This window comes from Parasteatoda tepidariorum, chromosome 7, assembly GCF_043381705.1.
Source record: "Parasteatoda tepidariorum isolate YZ-2023 chromosome 7, CAS_Ptep_4.0, whole genome shotgun sequence".
Lineage (NCBI taxonomy): Eukaryota > Metazoa > Arthropoda > Arachnida > Araneae > Theridiidae > Parasteatoda > Parasteatoda tepidariorum.
This window is the reverse complement of record NC_092210.1, coordinates 34,723,944-34,749,949: the sequence shown is the minus strand read 5'-3', so window position 1 is coordinate 34,749,949 and position 26,006 is coordinate 34,723,944.

The window sequence follows — 26,006 nt, the reverse complement described above, 5'->3', positions numbered from 1 at the left end:
CAAGCCGTCCTCGGGGATGGGTAAAAATTCAGAGTTTTTTCGATCCCTGTTTTTCATTATATCAAGCAATTAAAATCTCACTACAGGAATTAATCCATCAAATTTAAATTTCTTTTAATTTCAAATACTGGTGAGTATAATTAAGATTTAATAGTATCATAGTAATATCTTCGAAAACCTCTCTCCATATATATATAAACATTTTCTATGGCGTGACAAAATTTGAGGAAAGAATAATTAAATATGAATATTAATTAAAAATAAATATTATCCAGAACGGCATTTTACTTAAATTTTGCACAGATTAGTCTATCATTTTGTGTTCAAAACAAAGGAAATAAAATCTGTTCTTTTCAAGAGTTCAAAAGAAAAACTATTCATTGAATAAAAAAAATGCTTAAACAAAAGCTAATTCGACAGCTCAAAAGAACAAGTATTTGCACTGAATAAAAAACACTCTTTAGTAAGAAGTATTCATTATGCATGGAGAAAAAACACTTCAATTGACTGCAAACATTCTAATTGCGTTGAGAGCTATTTTCAAATAAAAACAATGTTTTTTTATTTTATTGATTATCCTTTCAATAGAAACTTAAAGCACAAAAAACAGGTTAAATACACAATATTATATTATTTGAAGTAGATGCTTGGGTTTCTTTTAAGTTACTTTATAGCCGTTTTTCAGAAAAATACACTTAAATTTTCTCATTTGATATTTTGCCTCTAGAAAATAATTTTAATTAAGTTTAAATCCATGAGTCTTTTAGGAATTTCTTTAAACTTCTTTAAGAGAAGATTAAAAACACGCACTTTAAGAGCCATAGAGATCAAAAGAAATTTTGAGTCTAAAGTACTGGTTATGTTTCTTTTTTTTTTCCTTCAAAAAATTACCATGCACTTTCACTTTGTTTTAAGATGTTTGTTTAATTTTTTTCCTTATAAATATCTAATATCCCAAAGACAAATTGTCTTATCTTTTTTGTGTAAGCAAACTTTAGTATTTAAAAACGGAGAATATTTTTTAGACGTGTACCTTGATATCAAAAAACCGTCATTTAAGAAAGATGCAACTGAACACAAAACTTAAACTATTTGGACTAAAAAGTAAAATATTAAGACTATAAATTTAAATATTTATAAGATTTTTAATTAAGATATTTGATAACATAATATTTATTAACATGATATTTAATAAATATTAAATAAACGAAAATAAAGATTTTGAATATTTTTTTTAAATCAAAGAATCAAAAAAATATAACAAACACATATAATAATATTTAGAAAAAATTAACGATGAAAATTTATAGTCTCGCCATCAGCTTTCCTGTTCCTATCTTCAAATAAAGGGCTTCCCAGAGGAATTAAACTTGATTCGTAATCGTGATGATAATGTTAATTTTAATTTTTTGGATTTTGGTATTAGAAAAGAAGAAAATATATACTTTATTGTTTTGTACGATAAAATAAATGATTTTAATTTTAATATGCATAAACTAATTACTAGGAATTCTAATGTTTCTAAAATCATGAATTTAAACACCATTTTTAATCAAATGAATGTAATTAAAAGAATACGTAGTAAAGTTTATTTATCCAAAAAACAAATACAAAACTCTTGCAAGATTTGCTAAAAAGCAGTGGAATCCCTACTAAAGTAATTAATCTCTCTAGAAAATCATTGAATTAATTGTGTGTTATTTTTAATAACTTTACTAAAAACTTTTTTGTTAATTTATATTTTGACATGTGCAAATCCAATCCGGGCAAATCCGTACCAAAAATCTCTCTCTCTCTCTCTCTCTCTCTCTCTCTCTCTCTCTCTCTCTCTCTCACTCTCTCTCTCTCTCTCTCTCTCTTTAAAAATAAATGTTAATTTTCTGAAATCATTAAAATTATATAATTAATTATCACCCTTATTAATTATAAACTTTAAATTATCCCAGTGTAATATTATGACCTTATACCCATCGGGTTTATCTTTGGTAACAAACAAACCAAACGCACTTCAGTGTTGCAGTAAGAACGTGACGTAAAAATCCTTTTATTTCGGCTTCTAACTCCATTTGAGTTTCAGTTTTCATATTTTGTAATCTGGCAATCTTATTATGGAAATATTGTAAATGATTCTTGAAATATTCCAACAAATACAAGTTCATTTGAATTCGCTATTCACTTTATATATATTTCATTTTGTTCTGCATTTTCTGTTTCATTTTCTGTTTCTTGCTTGATATATTTTTTACTTAATGTTTTCTATTTACGTTTCCTTTTAATTAGTGTTTCTCACACTTTTGTATTGATATATTTTGCTTTGGCTATATTGATACAATAAAAGAAAGCACTCCTTTTTGCAGATATAATCGCGTCAGCTGATGAAAAGATTATATCGTTTTTTTATTTTTTTCTCCCGATTTTTGCTATGTACATAAATTTTTTAAAAATATTTTATTTTGATAATTTTTTTATTTTCATTTATCTTTATCNTATATATATGAATTTTACATTTCTTGGAAACCAATCTCTCAATAGATCCACACATTCAACGCATCTGCATGCTTGTAAAAGCTTTATCAATAAACAGTTAGATAATTCTCGGAACCGCAAGAATTCGGATAATTTGTGGAATTCCTAATTTAACTGGTAAGATTTTACAAGTCTTACTAACTTCAGATAAATTATATCTCAATCAACATATAAAAGAGGGGCACTAAAACCCATTTTCTGCAAACAGCGATTCGTATGATTAAATGATGCTTTAAGCTTTCAACAGAGATAATCCTCTTTAAGTGATCGAGTCTAAAAGGCAATTTGTCTCCCATCTAAGCGTAATCATGACTTTGAAGCAGAGGCTGTAAATTTTCAGCGAAACGACGGAAAACGCACTTTTAACACGCATTAAGTCAGGGGACGGTAATCGGAAAATAATTGTGAATTATCGTTCCGGTGCAACAAAGAGGGTTTTAAGGCAGACAAGAATTACTCTTTATGCATTTCATATGTATATAGATTATTCTTAAGTTCTGGAAGAAACTACAATGTGAAAAAAAGTAGTGTTGATGAATAAAACAAAAAATATACAACAATTTACTTTATTCCCCTTGAATTTTTATTTATTGTCATCTTTTTTTTTTAAATAAATAAGTCCGCCTTTCTATATGCATTAGTAGTTTCATGACGAACATTGCAAATATTTTTTTTTAATTTTCAATTCTTGAAGCGATAAAGAAAACAGTTAAAAATGTTTCCAACCGATGGCGATTTCATTAATTGGGAATCAAAGTTGAGAAAAAAATTATATAGTTGAAAAAAATAATGGATAACCTCAACCTTAACCTAACCTTAATCTATCTTTACCTTAAAGTAGACCTTAAGTTTCGGAGGAAACAACAGTTAGATTAAACAGCATTGATTTATAAAACCTTTTTTTCAGCATTGATGAAAAATTGTTGCGTAGTTAAAAAAATAACAGATTAACCTTAACCTATCCCTAACCTTAACCTATCACTAACATTAACCTAACTTAACCTTAACCTATCACTAACCTTAACCTATCACTAACATTAACCTAACTTAACCTTAACCTATCACTAGCATTAACCTAACTTAACTTAACATTAACCTAACCTAACCTACCTTAACTTAACATTAACCTAACTTAACCTTAACCTATCTCTAACATTAACCTGAGCTTTATATTTTGGAAAAAACTAACAGATGAAAAAAGCAGAGTGGATAAAAAAAGCTTTGATAATATAAACGTTTCTCTCAGCGTTTATAAAATAAACGTTTTATTCAGAGTTGATGAGAAAAATATGCAGTTAAAATAAATAATAACTTTCCTTATTTTTACCTAACCTAACCTTAACCTAAACTTTAAATTTTGGAAGAGACTTCAGTCAGAAAAATATACAGCATCGTTTTGTTTTTATTCTTCATGATTTTTTATTATTTGTTACTTCCCTTTTTTCAGGAAATAAATCCTTTTCCCCATTTACATTGGTTGTTCTATGACAAACATTATGAACATTTCTTTCATTTTTTAGTTGTAAATTTTTAAAATTATGAACTGTGAACTTTTCAAATATTTTAAGTAGATGAAGATTTCATTAACATGGAATCAAAGCTAAAAAAATATTATTCTCTTCATATTTTTTTTTAATTGTGTATTTTATATATGTTAAAAATTTAATTTTTTTCTCTTTTTACTGTCAGAGATTTGAAACTCTACGTATATTTCAAGATGGCCAGTTTGTCGCAAAGGTTACTTATACATTTTAAATAATTATGCTATTTTTTTTCAATTTAATTCAAAATAAAAAATCAAAAAATTTTAAAACTATTATAATTTAGTTTCTAAATTAGTTCATGTAATTTGATTTTAGATATTGCAAATTATAATTTTGCTGCTAATTTTTAGGTTACTCTATCAATTTTTTTATATGTTTAATATTTCTCAGCCTTCTGAAATATTTCACAAAAGAATATGATTATATTTAGAATTTTTATTTTTATACTTGTTTTTAGTAAGAAGTAGTGAAGTACGAAATAAAATAAATGCAATTAAATACTGAAACACGATGAAAATTAATAAGATTAGTTTGAATTCCAAATTATTGAAATATTCACAAGAATGCGAGAATTATCAAGCATTTGATATCATTGTTAATATCATCTACAGATGCTTTGTTTACAACTCCGAATTCAATCCCTTTCCTATTCTAAACATTTAATCTCGTTAAGGTACAAATAATATGATGATAAATTACATATCGTAGAACAATGCATAAAGCTGGCGACAATATTTTAAACATGCGTTTTAATTAAGTTTAGACAATGTAACGAACAATATCTAATTTGAATTTGTTTCTGAAAATCAAGGAGGACGTCGAATAGAATTATATATTAACATGAGCAACAGCTTGCTAAGTATTGTTGGTACCATGGCAACGAAGTTTCCACCCACTTAGGTTCTGGTTAATAAATTTAGCTCTTCACATCAATTTACGGAATCTTAAAAATTTATAATTGATTTATGTAGAACCTAAATACCATAACCTCTTCTGAAAAGTTACAAACTCGATTTTGTATTATTATAATACTTTTGTTTTGTAAACTTTAAATCAGTTTAAATTGTATTTGATGTGCAATACATTATAAGTAAGGAGATAAATCAAATCTAGTGACGTTTGATACGAGAATTTAAAACTGTTATTACAGAAGAGAGAAAGTGAATTTAGTTACTGTCTTTAAAATTTAGTTTTAGTGACAATTGTATTTCGTATAAATGAGCATATATTGTGTGATTCTGCTGATCGTCTAAAATATTTTTACATTAATAATATTAAGTCATATAAGGTTAACATTTTTAAAACAACCTATATGAAATATAGTCATTCATATTTAAGAAAAATATTTCTGAAGTATAGCCTGACAATTACATAAGTAAATTTGTACATATTTAACAATTATGGAAAAAAAATATTTTAGTTAGAGCAGAAACAGTTTGGGTAAGTAACTTATAGTCTGTGATTTTTGAAGACTTTTTTCCTTCTTTCTTTTGATTTTAAATTTTAATGTTTTGCTACTGAAAAAACTTATTTGTGGTAAGATTAAGCGTTGGACAACTTATTGATATCGTATTTCACAACTTATTGACAGTTTGCACAGTTTTAAGTAATTAATGCATTATATATTGAAAAGCGCTATATTTAATATTTTGATTTATCAAAACACGTATTCATGGATTGTAAAATTAAAGATAACACTTCTGCAGAGTAATGAATTGAAATGACTAATTTATGTAATGCTAAAATGTCTTAAAAATATCAATTTATACTTCAGTATTTAAGTAGATTCTTTTGGCTTTGATAACGAAATTTTTATATATCTACGTATATTGAATACTACTGCATACATTTTACAACACAGTAAAAAATTCCGGATTAACTTGTTAGATTTTTCCGTAAAACCTTGTTTTGCCGGAGCATGTTACGGAACAAAAAAGCTTAAAATACCGTAATTTTTACAGTAATAATTGCGTAATATCGCTAACTATCACTCTATCACTATATAATCATTATCACCTATCGCAAAATTTACCTTAAACGCTCTGAATTACTCTAATTAAATAAATATTTCTGTGAAATTTACGATATAATATTTTAGGGCAAAAATGGATTTTACGGTAAAATGGATTTTACAGATGATGCACACTGCATTTCTGCAGTGTAGTGAACTGAAAACACCTATTTATGTAATCCTAAAATATGTTAAAAATAACAATTTATGCATCATTATTTAAATACTCTCTTCAGAACTTTCAGTTCTCTCCGCCTATTGTTTACTACTTCAATTATTCTATTGATTACTTCTTCAATTATTAAATTGATTACTTCTTCAATTATTCATTTGATTACTTCTTCAATTATTCAATTGATTACTTCTTCAATTATTCCGCATATTGATTACTACTTCCAAAATTACTGATTCAGTTTCTGTATTCTACCATTATATCCTGTTTCAACGGAGCTACCATTATATCTTGCTTCAACGGAGCTACCATTATAACCTGTTTTACGGAACAAAATATCTGATATACCGTACTTTTTAGAATACTTTTTACCGTAAAATCACTAACTGTCACTCCAATTATCACTAACTATATAATCAATATCTCTTAAAATAATAATTACCGTAAAATCTCTAAATAACTTTAACTAAATAAGCAATATTGTAAAACTTACGGTATCATATTTAAGATTTTACAGTCAAATGAATATTACAGAAGCCGTATTTTATACTTCATGCTTTTTTTTATTATATCGTTATTATTTGGAATTTAAAAGCATTTTGAACATAGAAATCTCTGGAGACTCAAACAGAATTTTTTTGGGGAAAATAATTTTTAGAATACCTTAGAATACTATATCTGTAAAATAAAGTCCTGATATTACACAATATTTTGCAGTCCAAATAATGACGCTTCAATATTTACGCAATTGAGAAGCCCATCTTCGCATCTAAATCCCTTCGAAAACTTCTAAAAGAGAAAATGAATAATTATTTATTAGATGTTTAGTAAACTCCTAACCACCTGACGCAACCTGAAGAATCAGTCGTTTCTTTAAAATTATTGCTATATCACAGCGATGACAATATTTGGAGTGAAACCGGTTTCCAAATCTACTAAGGACTTCGATAGTTTATAGGACTTCACTAAAGCATTAAAAATAGCAACACCATGAAGTAGGTGTCAGCAATTATATTATTTTATTGTCATGAATAGTTTATTTAAATCAGATGCTAAATTTTCAAAGCAGTTCCAGCATTTTATGAGTTAGTTATACTTTATTGAGTTATTTATATTTTTATGACTTAGTTATATTTCATTTACGATCACGTAAAATTACCATTCAAAGCCCCATTACATTTCGGAGGAAAAAGATTCATATTTACTCTTTAAAGAATTAAATAATGCATCGCTCTGGTTTGAAAATAAATATTTAATTCATCACTTAAATTCTTACTTTTAATATTATGCTTTGAAAAAAATCCTTGGTAGAGATTAGTTTTGCTTATTACTTTCTTTAGTTGCTGTATTTATTGTTAAAATGCTATTATTTGGAATTAAGATGCGTTTTAAGCATAGAAATCTCCAGAGACTCACTCAGAATAATGTTTGATTGAGAATTCTAAGTTTTCTCTCAAATTCTACGAAAGCACTTTAGAATACTCTTTCTGTAAACTGAAGTCCTGATGATGCGCAATAGTTCGTAGTTTAAATAGTGACACTTCTGTATTTACGCAGTTGAGAAGCTCATCTCTGTTCTGTTTCGATATCCCTTGGGAATCTTCTCAAAGGGAAAATGCATAACTATTGAGTAGAGATACGGTAGAAATACGTCTGCCGTAATTTGAGAACCAAGAGATTTTAAAATTATTTATGTATCAAATAAAAGCAAAGGCAATATTTAAATTGAAATCGGTTTCAAAATTTGCACTGGCTAAGCGTTTCGATAATCGTTTGATTTAGGTAGCATCATGGAATAATTTACATGATCTGTCTAAACAAAGCAACTTACTTGCGTCTATAATACTCGGTTTTGTTTTCAATATGCTTTTATTTGGATATGAAAATAAAAGTAGTACATTCCTGGTTTATTTTATATGAAATTCAAAACTAATACTTATGCTATTTTGTATTTAAACACTTATGGAGTAAGATTGTTTTATGGAAATATTTAACACACCTTGCCATTTCAGATTATAATTTTTAATGTAATTTAAAACTTCAAGATATTCTTAAGTAGGAAAAATATATTAAAAAAATGCATTGTTTTATATTAAGATGAAAACGATAAAACTACAAATTATTTGTACTCAATTTGCAATTTATCGATTGCAGTACCTTCTATGAAACAAAATAAAAGAATCTATTAGTATATTTTTTAAAGCATCTAAATCTACTATAAGGAATTAAGTCTGAGGTGAAGTTATTAAACCAAACGAGTCTCACGGACACGGTTGAGGGGTCAACTGCTGGATAATATTTAACTTTCAGAATTTATAGCAACTTTTCTTTTATATTATCCATTGCATGTTTCTTTAGATATATGTTTGTTACGGGACTTTTGGGTCACCATGTATGGGCTCTTACAATACGAATGTATATAATTTTAGTCTGTGTGTATACAGCAACAACGGATGTATATATAGACAATATTATGCCAATTATAAGCGACTAAGCGTTTGCAATGCTTTGTTACTTTGTTATTCTTCCATCCAGTTGTTTATCCTTTCGAAAATCAGTATCCTTTCTTGTTATTCATTGAGCTAGTAATTTAGCAATGCATTAAGGTTAAAAAAGGACTCACATTTGTCTTTATTTATAAAAATATATGTATCATGCCTTACTCATCAGAAAAACCGAGAAAGACTTATTTTCAAAGTAAATGTAAGTTTGTTTATTAGTTAAATATTTTTCGGCTAAAATTTTAAGAAATACAACTGAAAAAATATTTTTTTTTCTAAGAATACCTTTTTCCAAGACTTATATAAATGAAAAAAAAATATGTTGTTGTTTTACATTCGTTAGCTGTAACTTGTGCTTTGAATGCTATATCATCTGACGCTTAACAACTGATGTTCGTCGTAACATCTCTGTCAGTCGTAACCTGTGGTTCTAAAGTTAGCATCAGCAAAGATATTACATAAAATTTGGATTAGTTTCCTTATTATAAGAGCAATAATAAAGTTTGCTTAGAAATTTAACTCATTGTAATGTATATTTTTTGCAAATCTTAGTTATTTTTAAACTAAGTAAATTAAAATTGATTATAATGTAATATAAAATCTGTACTGAAAAAAACTATGTTGATTTAGTTTTATTGAATAAATATAACCTTACTTTAAAATGGTTTGTAAATCAGGGTATTACTCGTTACATTTCTTTAAGTAAATGTAGCATAAAAAGTCTCTAACTAATTTCTTAATTCATAGTTTAAAATATCTATATTGAGGATTTAACAGGAACTAAATCTTTTTTATCTGTGATATTCGCAAAATTATGTTGTTCTCAGTATTATTTCCTTTTCTGTTGAAGAATTTATTTTAGATTAAATGTTTAGAATTTCTTGAAAATGATTAGAGTTTTCCACTCATACATTCTGACGTCCCCGATGAGGATCATTAGAAATACTTAATTTCTCCCCATTGTCACAAGCTTTGGAATAATGTGGGAATTTAATTTATGCAATTTTTTTTCCTAGATATCCCAACTACAACAGTCGCAGTCCACGAAGTACGTATATCTCTCCCCACTCTCTATTAAAGTCCAATGCTAAAATTAAATTCCTTTTTTTGCTTCTTTAATTTTTTGCTAAAATTTAATTCATTACAATTTCATTCTTTTCCAAACTATATTTGCTTTCTTTGCTTTTTTCATGTGATCAGCTTTTATTTTTTTTAAAAAAATATTTCTAAAATTATTTTGATATCAATATCATGACTGATTAAAATGTGTCATGGATGATCCAGATACAACATTATTAATGAAGTTGCACTTTATTCAATTTCTTTCAATTACAAAATTTATTCCTTCAATAAGCATCTTTTCAATTATTTCATTCAAATAATTTGCGTTTTCATAGGCGTCATTTCAATAATTTTATTGAAGTTCTCAGAAAAACAGTACCTGATTATTTCTGAAAATATTTTTCACTTCGAAAGGATTTAGGAACGCCCTTCCAATACTTATTATGCAGTCACTTAACGGAGAGCAAGTATATAAAGTTCCTCATTTGACCTGTGACGAATTACGCAAACAGTTGAGCAACAATACAGTGAAGTAGGAAAAGTTCCAGACCCCCTAGTTTGATTTTCGGAATTTCACACTCTGAGTGCTGTGTATTGTACAATTGTCAAGGTAATCTACTGAGTTAAATCATTACAAATTTCTATCATCCGCATGACATTTTTTTCTCTATCTTGAAAATGAAAAATTACCAAAATTAAGTCATTCGTATCATGTTTTAGTTTATTATTTCGCGTATATTATTTTTTGTTAATTTGGGTTCAACAAGTGAATTTAGTTTGTCCATATTATCTGATTTACACTACTGTACTGTTGTACTTTGATTACTGATGGTGTAAATCAAATAATCAAATGATTATCTGATTTACACCATCATTTAAAGTGTATGATATGATGTACTTGTCCACACCATATCATACACTTTAAATGATATGATGTGGACCAGCATTGCTAATGCGCTAACCAAGTGTAACACATAAATTTTGCCTTATAGACGTACTGTGACATTTTACGAATTGTATTGCTTACTAGCAAAATTTAAAAATGTTTCGTTTAAGCTCAGGATTTAATAAAACTAATGACCTAAACTTGGGGTGGTAAAAAATGTTATCTGTTAAATAAAGTCGTAATTCCCATTACCTTTTTATCTTCAAAAGTCATCTATTTTTATCGAACCATTTTTAACCTTACGGGGTTAATCGTTATACCTTCTTTATTTATAAAATTTTTGTGTACATTGATTGTTTCCTTAAAAAAAAGAAGAAAAAAATAAATCAATTTAATTTTTCAAGAATAATAAAAAAATTGCTTAATCCAAAAATCGAAAAAAATAAAGCAGCTTATGTCTCCGTTTAGTAATGTATGCAACACAATAAAATTCTTATCTAATCTATGAATGAATGAAATTTGCAAGCAAAACATTGACAAAAGCTTAATGTTTTTCATAATGAAACCAATTTATATGTTCATATTTTTCTTCTATAAATTTTATATTAACTTGTTTGATTTCAAATAGGTGTTTATGCTATTTCAATCATTTCTAAGCCATTTTAACAGCATGAAATAAATTGGTCTTTATGAAAATAGTTAATCTTCTTACTGATTTACAGGTTATTGCTTTTGAAGAAACGATAGTTTTCTATCAATCTGAATGACTTCATACATTTTTTTACAAATTGTATGTTGAATTCTTGTTTTTTTTTCATGTATAATCCTTTAAAATAGTTTCTCTTTTCAATCTTCAGTCCATAGTCCCTTACAATCTCTCGTGTTGCCAACACTTGAAAATTAATGACACGTCATTCTTTGTTTCGTGAAAAAAGAAATAGCAATTTTTTCCATCTTGTGTTTTTACAGATATTTCGTACTTAGAGAAAGGAAATTGAATTTTCAGGCCCTAAAGGGATTTTATTTTATATTTTCACAAGCGAAAAATGATATGAAGCAATTTATAACACACATAAGAGCACGTGACAACGGAAAAAAAATCTGTAATCTAATGTATTATGGTAGGATTCATTCCTGTCTAGCAATTTGAATACCTTACTTTTTGGAATGTTAAGAAAAAAATCTGGATTAAATTATTCTGCACGGAAAACATTTTTATTGGAAACTTGCTTTTTTTTTACTTGGCATTGAGAATGAAATATATGTATACAATAAAATAGTTTAAAGAATGCTTTACTTAAAATATTTAAGCTATTTTAATTTCCTTCATTTAAACTAATCCGTCTTTTTTTCTAAGTTTAAATGAAATCTGAAATTAAATTATTATGATTGCATTTGATTCTTAAGAAGGAAAATCAGTTTTATAAATCATGAATTTAGTTAGATTATTTTCTTCTTAGTATTATATTAGCATTCTAGAGATTACTTTATTTGGAGTAAGAACTAATGATAGATCTTTAAGATAAGATTCCAAGTAGGAATCGCTTAAAAAAATTGGATTATTTTCCATTGCATTCCACGGAATATTCTTAGCAGAATTTATGGACTCTTTCGATCAATAATTTATTTCTCCTTTATGGTCAAATTTGAGACAGGATTTCATTTGTACTTATCAAAAAGAAGGTTTAAATAATTTCCCACCATCTGATTCAAAAATCATTTCTTAGCTTAATGCTTCACTCAAGTGCAGTGCTTAAAATACTATAACTTTTGACATACGGTTTTAATCAAAATGCTATATCGCATGTCTTTATTGTAAGATTTCATTAAGATATTTTTAAATTTCAATCATTTTTTAGACATTTTTAAAAATGTTGGTCTAACTCAGTGATTTCCAAATCGTTGATCTTCAGCTACTAATAACTATCAGGGATCTTGAGTGAAATAATTATCAGGGATCTTGAGTGAGATAATTATCAGGGACCTTAACCAGAGACTAACCTAGATTCCAACTCTGAGTTTAACTCGTTGGTCACAAAAAAGATTTTCACCTTTCTTTTTAAAATTTTATAAGTTTCATGAAAAATATCTTACTTTATATTTTTCTGTCGTATGCTATGTTGATATACTATGTCGTATGCTATGTTGATATACTATGTCGTATGCTATGTATGTCGTACTTCAATGTCTTCTTTCATTTTAAGTTTCTTCAATATCAATTTCGTTTTGCAATATATACGCATGTAGTTTAATTAATATTGGTGAAATATTTACTAGCAATATAAATGTATTGAAAAGTAACTATATTTAAGGATCTTTTAAAAAAAAGAACCGTAGTTCTTTTGCTTGTTAGCTCATGTTATACAGAGAAAAAAATTCAGGTAAAATGTCTTTATTGTATAGGTCATTTCTGGTAAAACAAAAACCATTATTCTGATAAATAAAACCAAAATATACTGCATTTGAAATATTCATTTACTAATTTATCCATTTATATGATAATTGTAGTTTTTAAAATTATAATTTTTATTACCAAACTCTTAGTAAGAAATATAAAATTTAAAAATTAAATTGACAAAATAAATAGTTTTTATGCCTTTCTCTAAGGTGACATGATAAAATTACCAAATTTTGCCACATTTACGAAATTTTATCACATTTATTATCACATTTCATCACAAAACCATCATTCATTGCTAATTTTTTCCAAAATCATTACCAAAGCCCTTCAGTAAAAATTAGCGAGCCATTTGGAGGTCTCATAGAGCCATAAACACTATAAATTTGACCATATTCTGGCAATTTTCTACATATATGTTTTTCAGGGTTGGATTGAGCTCAAAATTACAAGGATAAGTAATTAAAGCTCAAAATTACAGGATTATTATTAATTATATTGGTAAAAAATTATCGAGCTTTTAGGTGTTCGCATAGAACAATAAACATACAAAATTTTACTATGTTCTGGTAGTTTTGACCATAATTTTTTCTCTGCGGAAAATTTAGAAACAATGTGGAAGCTCAGAAGTTTCATAAGTTTGATGGATCTCTGCTATAAAATATTATTTAACATACTGCTAAGTAATCTATTTTCAACCAAATACTTAAATTAACTACAATGTAAAAATTTTTAATATGATTTTAAACAGTCATTAGAATTATGTATAACTGAAAACTTAATATCTCTTTTGATTTTGGAATTGTTAATATTTTAAATGTCTTTACCACAATATTTATGCTAAAGTTCCTTTGCTGAGTACTTGAATTTATCTACCATGACTAATTGTCTTATCTATACAGCCACTAATAATTTTTGGTATTTATCCAAATAATACTTTTATTGTATAGCAGGTTTTTTCAGTTTTTTTTCTCAATCGCTTAAGATATTATCCACCGTATTTTTCAGGAATTCCTTGTTAGCTGAATACCTTAGTTTACTTCAGTAACCAACTATATATTATGTAAATTAACTTTTACTGTTAATTACTTCATGGTTTTCATGGTAATAAATTTTTGACTAAAATAAAAAAAAACTGTACCTTAAATCAAAACATAAACAAGCAAACACACTATCCAACAGGGAATATCAGAGGAGCAAAATATAGATTTAAAGTTGGCAATAATTTTATTATGAAAACTAAGAATGTTTAACTTAAAATTATTCGAATTATTTTTCCAATAAATTCCCCACACTAAATCCATTCCTTTTACGATAAAGTCTATAAACTGTCATGAAAATGAATTCCAGAATTCCGGAACCGAAGTGAAAAGGGTCAAAGGAATCCCCGTACTTCTTTTTCTCTCTCCTGAATATCCTTCAATTCATTTTAAATCGGCTATAAATTATCCACCAAATCTATTGATATTAATTTCACAATTCTTTTCTTTGATGTATCTAGTATACTTACTAAAAAATGATCAAATATCTAGAAGATTCTCATATCGTATATTTCTTGCCAATACTTTTATAAAAGATATCAGGAGGAGTTGGGGTTCTCTAAAAGTGAAAGCTCTAAAATTAATTTTTAAATCAATATACAGTACACGAAAAAATAAACGGACCACCCTAAATAACTTTTGAACTAATGATCTATTCTTCCCGATCTAGGACTAAATCTTAATGATTTCATTGGGTGTCTTTAAATATGCAAATTAATAAGTACAGACGATACTTTAAGTAACAAAAACAGATACAAAAACGAACTTTCTTAGAATATACTTTTTTGCGGTTTTGTATTTCTGACCCCCGAAAATAGAGGGTAGTCGCAATCTAGGAAATTTGGTTAAAATAATGCGGTCAGGAGAAAGGTTCAAAGTTTAGACCCTTTAATGTTAATTTATATATTTGCAAATTTCGCTCTTTCACACAAAATTTTTCACAAAATTTTTGAAAAATTAGTCAAATAGTTCCTGAAAAATGGAATTTTTAAAAAAAAAAATTCAAAATACCTAAAATTTAGATTCAAGATTAAGGTTTCCGAACATAAGACCTTTCTCTAGATCCAACTATTCGGTCTAAATTTCCCAGATTGCGGATAACCTCGATATTTTGTGAGTCAAAAATCTGAATCCGATGGAAAAAAAAGTATATTTCTTCAGAGAAAGTATGTTTTTTTTGTCTGATTTCCTAGCCTAAAATATCGTCTACACTCTAAAAACTGTACCTCTTAAATAAAAGGCACAAGCTAAATGTACCCTTTATTTTCTCGCGTTAGAGGCACATAACTAATGTGCCTTTAAAAATGAGAGGCACCACAAGAAATGAAAGGCACCAAAGCAAACGCGAGTCAATGCGCGGTACGAAAGGATTTTACCGGTTCCCTGTGCCTCTCAAATGGNAGCATGTTTGAAATCACGCCCCAAACCATTTAATTAGAATCCTAGAACATGAAGATCCGATCATTAGATAAAAAGTTATTGAGGTTGGTTCATTCTTTTTTTTTCTTATTTTGCGCACTGAGCGAGCAGTTTAAATTTTTTAATACATATTTCTAATCTACATTTTTGAACATTTTAGTTGTAATCAGAAAACATTGTGTTCAGATCGAAAAAAGTTATTAATGTGCATCGCATTTTGAAAAATATTTTAAATTGCTATTTTCATAGCTCTCCACTAATAACTTCAGAAATATATTAGTGGAGTCTAGGTAGAGTAGCTGTATTTTACAAAAAGAACACATGCACTACCATCTGTATAAAAATGGTGGAGTCAGCGCTCCTGTATCGAAACAACCGTTGCGATATAAGGGGAAGAATGAACTAAAATATTGTTGTTGTTACGTATATCACTTACCAATAACAGCAAGCCTACTTCGGGAAACACACGAATAGGAGGAGTTTCGCTTTTTCAGTGGCTCCATCTAGGGTCAAGAATAAGATTTCTACCGCATACACACTCGTCACAGCCAGTTTTAAAGGAAGGATCTATTCATGCTCCATTCTTCATCCACAGATCGTAATTTTGACCTGAAACAGAGAACAATTCATCTCCGATTCAGTACCCCGAGATGCATTGACTTATTACGGGTACTTGGAGAACTTATTGACCCCGACAGATTTACCATGCACCAATCTAAGTGAAATACATAAGGGATTCTTCGGCTCATGGGATTCGAATTATCACGATCTCAGCACCATGAGCCCAACTTTCTACCAGCCAGACTATCCTGAACTGAACTAACAAGTGTAGAGCATCATAGAAATTTCAAACAATTAACTCTCTGTCGATAAAAATGATTTATTAGAAATGTTGATTAATTTAAGTATTTGAGAACCATTGTCAACAAAAATGACATTAAAATGAAAATTTAGAATCGAATTGACTTGGACACTTTGAATAGAAGGGACAATTAATATAGAAATACTTTAGTAAATAAACAAATAAATAACTGTATAGATGGAAAGAAATCTTCCTGGCTGGCTGCAAATGATTTTTTTTTTATGTTTTAAAAATTTAAAGAGTGCCGACTGTCTGTATGGTGATCAGGGGGTGACCTCAAGTCAAAAATGTCCTGAGATCAAATCCCACTTCAGGTATTGGAGAAATTCCTCTCCGTTTCAATCTGTCCTTCTAATGTGTTTGGGGGGAAGTTGATCCATCTATATGGTACCTGCAAAAAGAGATCAACGTTACTGCGGTTAAGTATCAGGACGATACACTGTTGCTAAATGTAGTAGGTATTGGAAATTTAAGAAAATAATTTTAAAAAAAATGACAGATCCAAAATTTTGAACCTGGAAAGATTAAAAGACAGCAGCTTCAAAAAAAATTTACCAAAAAACATAAAAAGAACAAATGTAGAGAGAAAAAAACATAGAAAACACAAGATACAGCTGTTGTTTATGAATCTAAAAGATTACTGGCCTCCCAGTAATGGTTCGCAAGGGAACAATTCACTAGCTTGTTATCGACAAAATAATATTTAAATTAAGGTTCAAGTTGAAAATTAAAATATGACTAGCATTAAAGCAAATGCGGCAAATTACTTAATTGACAAGCTAATCAAATGAGTTATTCAAACTATGCATTGATGATATTGATTACCAGTATAAAGATAAGAGATTTGAAGCCGATGAAATCAGCAGTCTTTGAAGTTAAATATTGCTCCATCTAAAACTGTTTTGTTTTAATTGCTAATTAAGCATCCGAGAAAACTAATTCTTTAATTCCCGTTAATGTGAACCTAAAATATTTATTTAGGTAATCATCCTAATTTCTCCACATGCAAAATCAAAAGGTCGAAAATTGCATTAGTCTAATTGTTTATTTTCCAATTTTCTTAATACATATTTGCCATCGTGATTTGAAAAGACGATTTAAAACTATGTTTCATAAAGTTTGATTAATTATAAGAGATTTAAAATTCCCGTTTTGTTGTAATGTGTTAAAGATCGTAATTTAAGGCAGAATGTAATGAAAAATGGCTTGCTGAAAATTTCGAAACGTTTTTAGAAGAATTAAAAGCTAATTGAATTTTAAATTGAAATTTGAAAAGTAAAAATGCGCATGAAAAAAATTCAAAAGCAAATATACAGTGTTAAAATATAAAACTGTTAAAACATGGTGCAATTCTAAAAAAAAAAAAAAATAAGCGCCTTTTCAAATTTTGGATCCAATTAGTGCATGAAAGGCCGGCTATTTGGTTGCATTATCCGTAAAATCCATTTTTGACGAAAAATTTTCTACGTAGTTTTTAGAGTAATATTTGTTTAATTAGAGTGATTCAGTAATTATATGGTGATTATTATTGTAAAAATCAATAATTATTCAAAAAGTATGGTATATCAGAATTTTTTGTTCCGTAATATGTTCCGGTAAAAATGGATTATACGGTCGAAAGTACCATCACCCTGAAGCACTGGTACTTATTACCGTAATTTGATCCAGAATTTTTATAAAGTGTATAGCCAACAAAAATATTTGCTTTATAGTTTTCCCTAGTAGCAGAACCATCTAATGACGAATTTTGTAAATAATTTTTAGCCTTTGGATGAATAAATGACTAATTCTTTAGCAGATAGCATCAAATCGTTCATTTCTACCTTCTTCTCTTAGGTTTTTCATTTACTTTTTTTTTATAATCGAGCATTTCTGCGACTCTAGATACATCTAACTGTTTTGAAAATAAATTAACAATAATAATTATTACATTTTGTGCTACGCATGGAATATTATTTCTTTAAAATTATATTTGTACACAGATCAGTAAAGAAAGAAAAACGATAAAATACACCCACCTCACATAATTTCTGAAAACGGAATTTTCAGGTTCATCTATTGAAGATTATATTTTAAATGACATAAAGCATGAAAATTATAACTAATTATTGTTCTCTAAGCAATTTAAAGAGAAAATGCTTTAACTAGAAGAGGCTTGTTCTTTTTTAATTTATTTAATTAGAATATAATGTTAAGATACTAGTTCTACAATGTAATATTCCTAATTCTATTTCCCCGAAGAACCAGAGTATAAAGAATAAAATTTCCTCGCTAACTGCTGCATGTTTACAGTTCCGTAAACATACAAAGTCTAAGAATAAAAAAAATAAGTCCTTCTTTGTGTAACTTGAAAAATATTTTCTTGTAGACAGGATGAAAACTAAAAAAAAGTAGACTGTTTGCAACAAAATTTAAAGTCATTTAACAAAAGTTTTTTTTTTAGTAGCTAAATAGGAATGTATTTTGCAATAATTACATATTAATTTTAAGAACCACTGCGCAATAACCTAAAGTATATTACTGATAAGTACTAATAAAGTACTACTGATACTAATAAAGTATATACTGACAAATTTGTTACAATAAAATAAATCATTATGTAGATCTTGTTATAACAAAATAATCTTTATGTGATAATCAATATGCATAGAAAACATGCAAAATTACAGGGCAGTGAAAAAAAGGAAAAAGAAAAATAATAAAAATAAAAAAAATAATAATCCAGAAAAAAATCCGAAAAAAAGGAAGAAAAAAATACAAATCCGGAAAATAAAAGATATAAACTATTCATCAGCTCACACGATTATATCCGCAAAAAAGAGTGCTTACTAATATTGTATCAATATCCCCAAAGCAAAATATATAAATACAATAATGTGAGGAGCACTCGAAAAATTTACAGCAAATAAAATAGAACACATTAGGTAAAAATATCACGTAAACGCCGAAAATAAAATGCAAGTTACAAATTCAATGCGAGTTAATAAATGCGAGTTGCAAATTCAAATGAACTTACATGAACTGAAAATTTTTCAAGAATAATTTAANGGGAGAGTCGGGCAGCCCCGCTCACTGTCAATTTCATATGTATAGAATATTTTTTCAAGTCAATGGGCCATCGGACATTAATTGTTATGTTACAAAAATATTATTTTCAAAGTTTCAAGCATTTATGCAGCTGTTAACATGGTAAACAATAGTTTTGAAAATATGCTGAATACAGTAATCATGAAATTACGAATAATTGGTTGAATGTTTCGATTAAACTTCATTTTAATACTAAAAAAATAATTTTTTCCATACATACAGCATTAAAGTATGTTGTCTTAAGTTTAATTTGCATAAAGAAAGAAGTCTATATGAGAAAAATTTATCGAGTAATTACAAATTTACAAAAAATTTCGATTTCGGGAAACCCCGCTCACATGAATGTCGGGTATCAACGACCAATTTTATTTCGTCGACAAATGTACGGTTGCAAAGATTATTATTTTATTGCTTCAAATTTGAATGTTATATGCATTTTTAACAACAAATATTGTTGTTATTAAATGATTGTTATTAAATGGTAGAATTCATTAAATGTATATAAATCTGTAATAAATAAAATAATTTTGTGACAAAAATGATAAACGAGGTTTACCTATTGTCAATACATAGGTCATATTCATTTACTCCTGAAAAAACAGTCAAAAAACATAATTTTTGTAACTGGGCGGGGCTACCCGACACATTTTGAAAAGAGCTGAAAAACATGTTTTTTTAAATTTCTATTTTTTAAAGTTAAACTATTCTTTTTTTGGTTTATTCTTTTTGCATTATTTAATTAGATGATAAAACAATAGAAACATACAAAAATATTGATTATTACTCAATATTATACAGAAATATAAGCAATACTCCTTAAGTGAGCGGGGCTACCCGACTCTCCCCTATATGTATATACACGTTGACTTTTGAGCCCAAGCAGTGTGGAAACACATTTCTTTCTGTCTAATATTTATAAGTAACGAGACAAGTTTTACAACTGCGATTTTTCAATATCTTCCATTATCTTTTACTTTAATAAAATCCATTAAAATAAAATTTAAATAAGATATTTTGCAAACTTTGTTTGTAGTTTTCTAAGATCAGACTTACAACTTTAAGAAATTCCATATAAATTTATATTTGTTTGAAAATATTATTAGGAACATAAGTATTAAAAATATATATCTAAAAAAATGTCAAAACTTTGGAAATCTCCTTTCGGCTATCATTTCATGCGAAATATTCTTTTAGGTAATATTTTCTCCAGACTAAATTCAAAATTATTCTGAATGCTTCATTTATTTTCCTGTATTCTTACTAATTCTCGTAAATTCGATTACCTGAATGTTTTCACCCAGCGGTAAAAATTCTATATACTGATCTATCATTTAAAATAATGAACTAAATTATCAGTTAATACATTAAAATCTACTTCTCTGTGTTCTTCAGATCATAATATTTGAGTTTAAATTAACTATCAGGGTAAAATGTCTCTATATTAAATTTCGAAGTACTTTGCCGAATTTAAATTTATTCCAAAGGGAGAATGTATCTAATTTAAATTTGGAAGTATTTTTTTCAAGTTTAAATATTGCAACAGAACAGAGCAAAATGTGTCTAATTCAAATTTAGAAGCATTTTATAACTTAATACATTGTTGAACAGATAATTTAATAATAAACTTTCGCTTTTATGTTCTTTTATATTTAGTGAACATTTTTGTTACCTTCTTTCCCTTGAAATTGGGTCGTATGTGTTATCCCCTCTGGTCAGCGAATATTTTATATAGCTGTCACTATTCCCATAGTTATTTTCAAAAACATTTAAATCACTACGGAATTTTTATTTTATTTTAAAATCGGTGTTGAAAACCGACCCGATTTTGAGTTTAAGACTCACAACATTTAACTCCATATCCTTGTAATTTTGAACCCAATCCGGAGGACTAGGGAACATCTTGATCAAGCATTCAGATAAACTTGTCTTCGTAGAAAACTTTTTGGATGGAACTAGCCTGCAGTTGCGTTACGTGATAAAAAAAAGCCGGAAAAATATTTCATGACAAGGGGTATCTAATACATGATTTGTCTGCCATTGACGATTATTTTTATGTCAGTACTATGGGCAGTGAAAGTCGGGAGCTAATTCCTATTGACCAACCATGTCTTGGATCCGAACCTGGAGCATCTTATTGGGAGGCAAACAATCAATTCCCCGAGCTATTGCTATTTGTATGATGGAAAAAGAAAATTTGGATAAGTATACTTTTAAAACGTTAAAGAAAAGGTAAAAAAAAAACTTGTGTGAGGAATTCGAACTTATTTAAAATGCAAAACCTAAGATGTTTTAAGATATCCGCGGAAAATGTATATAAACCTTGAGGCTGTGAGCAATTTTTAGTGGACTAAAGAGATTGTGAATGGGGATTATTTGTGCAATCTATCAGTAGATATTAGTAGAATAATGTAAAATTAGAAAACATTGGCAAAAAATTTACTTAGCATGGGGCACGTCTAGATTCTGGTGTCAGCATCAAAATGGACTCCAAAATAAAGTACTGGAATATACAGGGTTATTCATAATTCCCTTAGCCTGTAAACGCCATTTTTCTTTACTCCAACTGGCTTCAGTGGTACATGTTACTGCCATCTACCAGTAATTGCTTGAATTAAAACTTGAATACTTTCGGAATAAATTCGTCTTCATTTTTTTACTATAACGCTTCGAAACCCCGGGGGGAGTTATGAATAACCCTGTATTGAACAATCGATAAAGTTTTAGTAGCAATGGGAATAAATAATAATTTTTAAAAAGTCTTTGAAAAGTCAAAAGATTTAAAAATTCATAGAAAAACTATTGGCAGTGAAAAAAATAATAGATGAAACTGTACAAACAGATTGATTTCATTATTATCATTTCTTTTCTTTTTTTGCCAAATCTATGGCTAAGTCTTTTTATAAGTATCATACTAGTATCATACTAATTTTTTTTATGAAATTTTTTTTATTTTAAGTGTTTTGTTCAAAATTAAAGAAACATTTTACTTTCCCAACAGCGGACACTTTATTTTACAGATTTTATAACCATCGTTGAACAGCCGTCCCAATTTTTGGGTTATGAGTTATGTTCAACTACGCAGCCTTGTATTTTTGAACCCAATACAGTAGACAAGGGAACTCCTGGATCAAGTATTGGGAGAAATTTGCCTTTGTGGAGGACTTTTTGATGAAACTAACCCGCATTTGCGTTACATGGTGAGGAAGACCACGAGAAACTGACACTTTTTTGGCAAGGTGTCTCTAACCCATGATTCGCTTACTACTAAGGATATTTTACGTCAGCACTGTGCTCAGTGCAAGCCGGTGGCGGAATTCTTAACGACCAGCCATCACCGGGATTCGAATCCGGTTCATCTCATTGGAAGGCGAATGCTCTATCCCCTGAGCTTTAGCGGAGCATAGCGGACACATATTGAAGTTCGTCTAAGAACATCCGGTCTATCTATTGTGAGATTTTGCTTTCTGAGCATAATTTTAAATGCATTAACATTTTGGGATAAATTTGCGTTAATGCACTATTTCAATAAAAAAAACTTCATTAACCCTATGACTCACAATTTTTACTTCCCTTCTTTTGCTATTCTATTAAATATTAATACGAATTTACTATGCCGTTTGAATTTATTATCGTATATCCCATTACTAGTATTTATTAGATAAAATATAACTTCTAAAAAATATTAATAATTCATTTGTAGTAAACACTTTCTGATCAGAAATTTTCAAACTATACTAGTTTCTTAACTTGAAACGATTAATGACAAACTCGACTTTTTTGAAAACGTATAATTATTCCTCTTGAGATAAATAAAATGTATTTATGGTAGATTTAAGCTACAAGTTTTAACAATAAAATTAAAATCAAACAAATGCCGTAAAATAACTAGTTTATCAACTAAATAATTTATAAATTGATTTGGTATACGTGTCATTTTCTTTTTTAAGTAAAAATTATTATTTTTTACACACAGAACTCTTTTTGTGTCTTGAAATAAGTTAACGCTTTCATTAATTGTAAGATTTCGTGCAAAAAATTTCCTTTTATTAAAGATAAATGAGTTATAAAGACAAAATATTTGCTATTCGCTCCCTTAGTGCTATAGCCATAAGAAAAGAAAATAACTTCACGTTTGTAATCGATATTCATATTTCGAAGAGAAAGCCTATTTAAGAGGAATATCCTAAATTAATTATTGGTGAAACAACTGTTTTATCATTGCTTAAAATTTCTTGGAATAAGTGGCTTCTAATCATATTACAACTGCCATGGGACTTTACATCGCAATTTTAATAAAAATGATAATAAAATACAAACCTCGTTAAAATAACGATGAAATGTCCTATCATGTATTAAAAGTAGCTCCTTGAAGCAAAGTGAAGAATAATTAAATTTATAGTTATTATCTTGTAACAAATAATTGAAAGTGCAAATTTTTAGATCTTTCCTTTAAAGCCTTTAGTTAATCTAATTAAACAAACTTTTAGGGTAGAAAAATATTAGCTTTATAAGTCAGTAGTTTAATTGCTTGCTTAAAGCTCAAATATCAGAAAAGAAAGTATTAATTAAATACATTGTTTTCAAAGGACAAAAAAAAGCATGACATTTTTAAACCGGGTTTATTTAATATTTTGCCTAAGTAAACAAAAATGAGCCGTTTTGGCCTCACTGTATTTTTTTTTCATGATAATGTCAAGTACTACATAAAATTTAAAAAAGGATATTTCAAATAGCACTTCGTTTTTGACGAAGCCGTTTCCCGGTATAAGCTCAGAACAAAAATTTTTCTTTGTAGAAGTGAATTTCGTTAAAATTAGAGAAATATTTCGTCATTCTAATCTTCTTTTTTCTATCTTCTTTCTTATATCGTCTTTATATCTTTTTGTCATTCCAATGAAAAACAAATTTCATAATGCATAATACACTAACTTTTCTAATGATCACTTCATTGCGGGCATCATATAGGTAAATCAGAGAGATAAATCATTAACTCAGTATTTTCCTGCTTCGAGGTCGACCCCTTGCCCACCATATAGCCTGGTAGGCTCATTACGTCACTTAATTTTCGATCGTCCAGTCGTCATTCCAGTTAAAAAACCTCCCACAGTTCACTACAATGAATTTTTGAGTTTAGGGAATATTTTCGTCAAGAATTTGAGATTTCGCATTTCGTCGAAAAACACGTGATTTAATAATGAAATGATTCCCAAGATTAACGAAATACAGATTAAGGAAGAGGGAGTAGGTTCTCCCAAAAAAGAGTAGGTTCTATAAATAAATGATTAATCCAAATTATATGAAAATTTCTATACATTTGATATGATTTTAAATTATCCAAGTCTCTGAATGTTCCTTATCTGTATACACTGTCAATTTATCTAATAACTTCTATGTGGTTAATAAAAATTAGGGATCAGCTTCACTTAATTCTGTAATTGCATAAATTTTAAAATTTTAGCGTGGACATTTCAATAAACACTAGCAAAGTAACACATATTTAATAACTTGCAACTAAAGCAAAAACCAGAGTCTAACATAACTCTTACCCATGTGACTCAAAACAATTCACTACTAAAAAATCAATTTTTTTTCTATAAAAAAGAGAAAAAGATTCAATTAGTGCACTTCTCTCCAAAAGACTCTCCAAAAGCATTATTATAAAGTCAAAATCGGAATTAGTGAGCTGTAAATAATGTTGAGATACACTAAGAAAAAAAGTATGATAAAACTTCCAGAATATGGTAAAATTTATTCTTTTTCTGACTCCATGGGCACAACACGAATCTCGGCAGTCTTGGCCGAAGTGCTTTGGTTATGACTTTTTGGTAAAATTAACAATAGAATATAGTGTTATAACAAGTGATAAAATTTGGTAAATGTCTCAAAATTTCATACTTTATTATTCTAACTTAAAGCTTGGCATAAAATAACTATTTATTTGGCTAATTTTTCTCCCCTTTTCTATTTTTTACTAAATATATTGTAATAAGATATATAATTTTGAGAACCAGTATTTATGGTAAATCGTTATCGTATAAACGGAAACCATATCTAATGGAATGGTTTTTCCAAAATGTTATTACCATACAATCCGGTAGTTTAATCGGAAGTATTTTTTCCGCGTATAAGTTCCAAAAATTGATTTTAATTAAAAATCAATAAGTGGTGTTTTTTTCTAAAATTTTAAGTTAATTTCGAAAGTCTGCTTTGCAGATTTTAATTTAATTCTTATGGCATTTTCGTTTTAATCTCTTTATATCCTTATCAAATAGGTCCCCAAAACTGGAATTAAGTAACACTAAATAAAAATGCACATTTTCATCAAAAGAAAAAATTGCATTACAAAATGATTGAGTGAAAAATAACAATTTCAAAGACTCCAGATTAGGTCAACTGCGTATGAAGCTGTGTTAGTTCAGTATTATTATAAATTAAATTGTGAGCAAAATAGATTTATATCTTTTTTATTCTCTCTAAACTGGTATCGACCTTATGTTT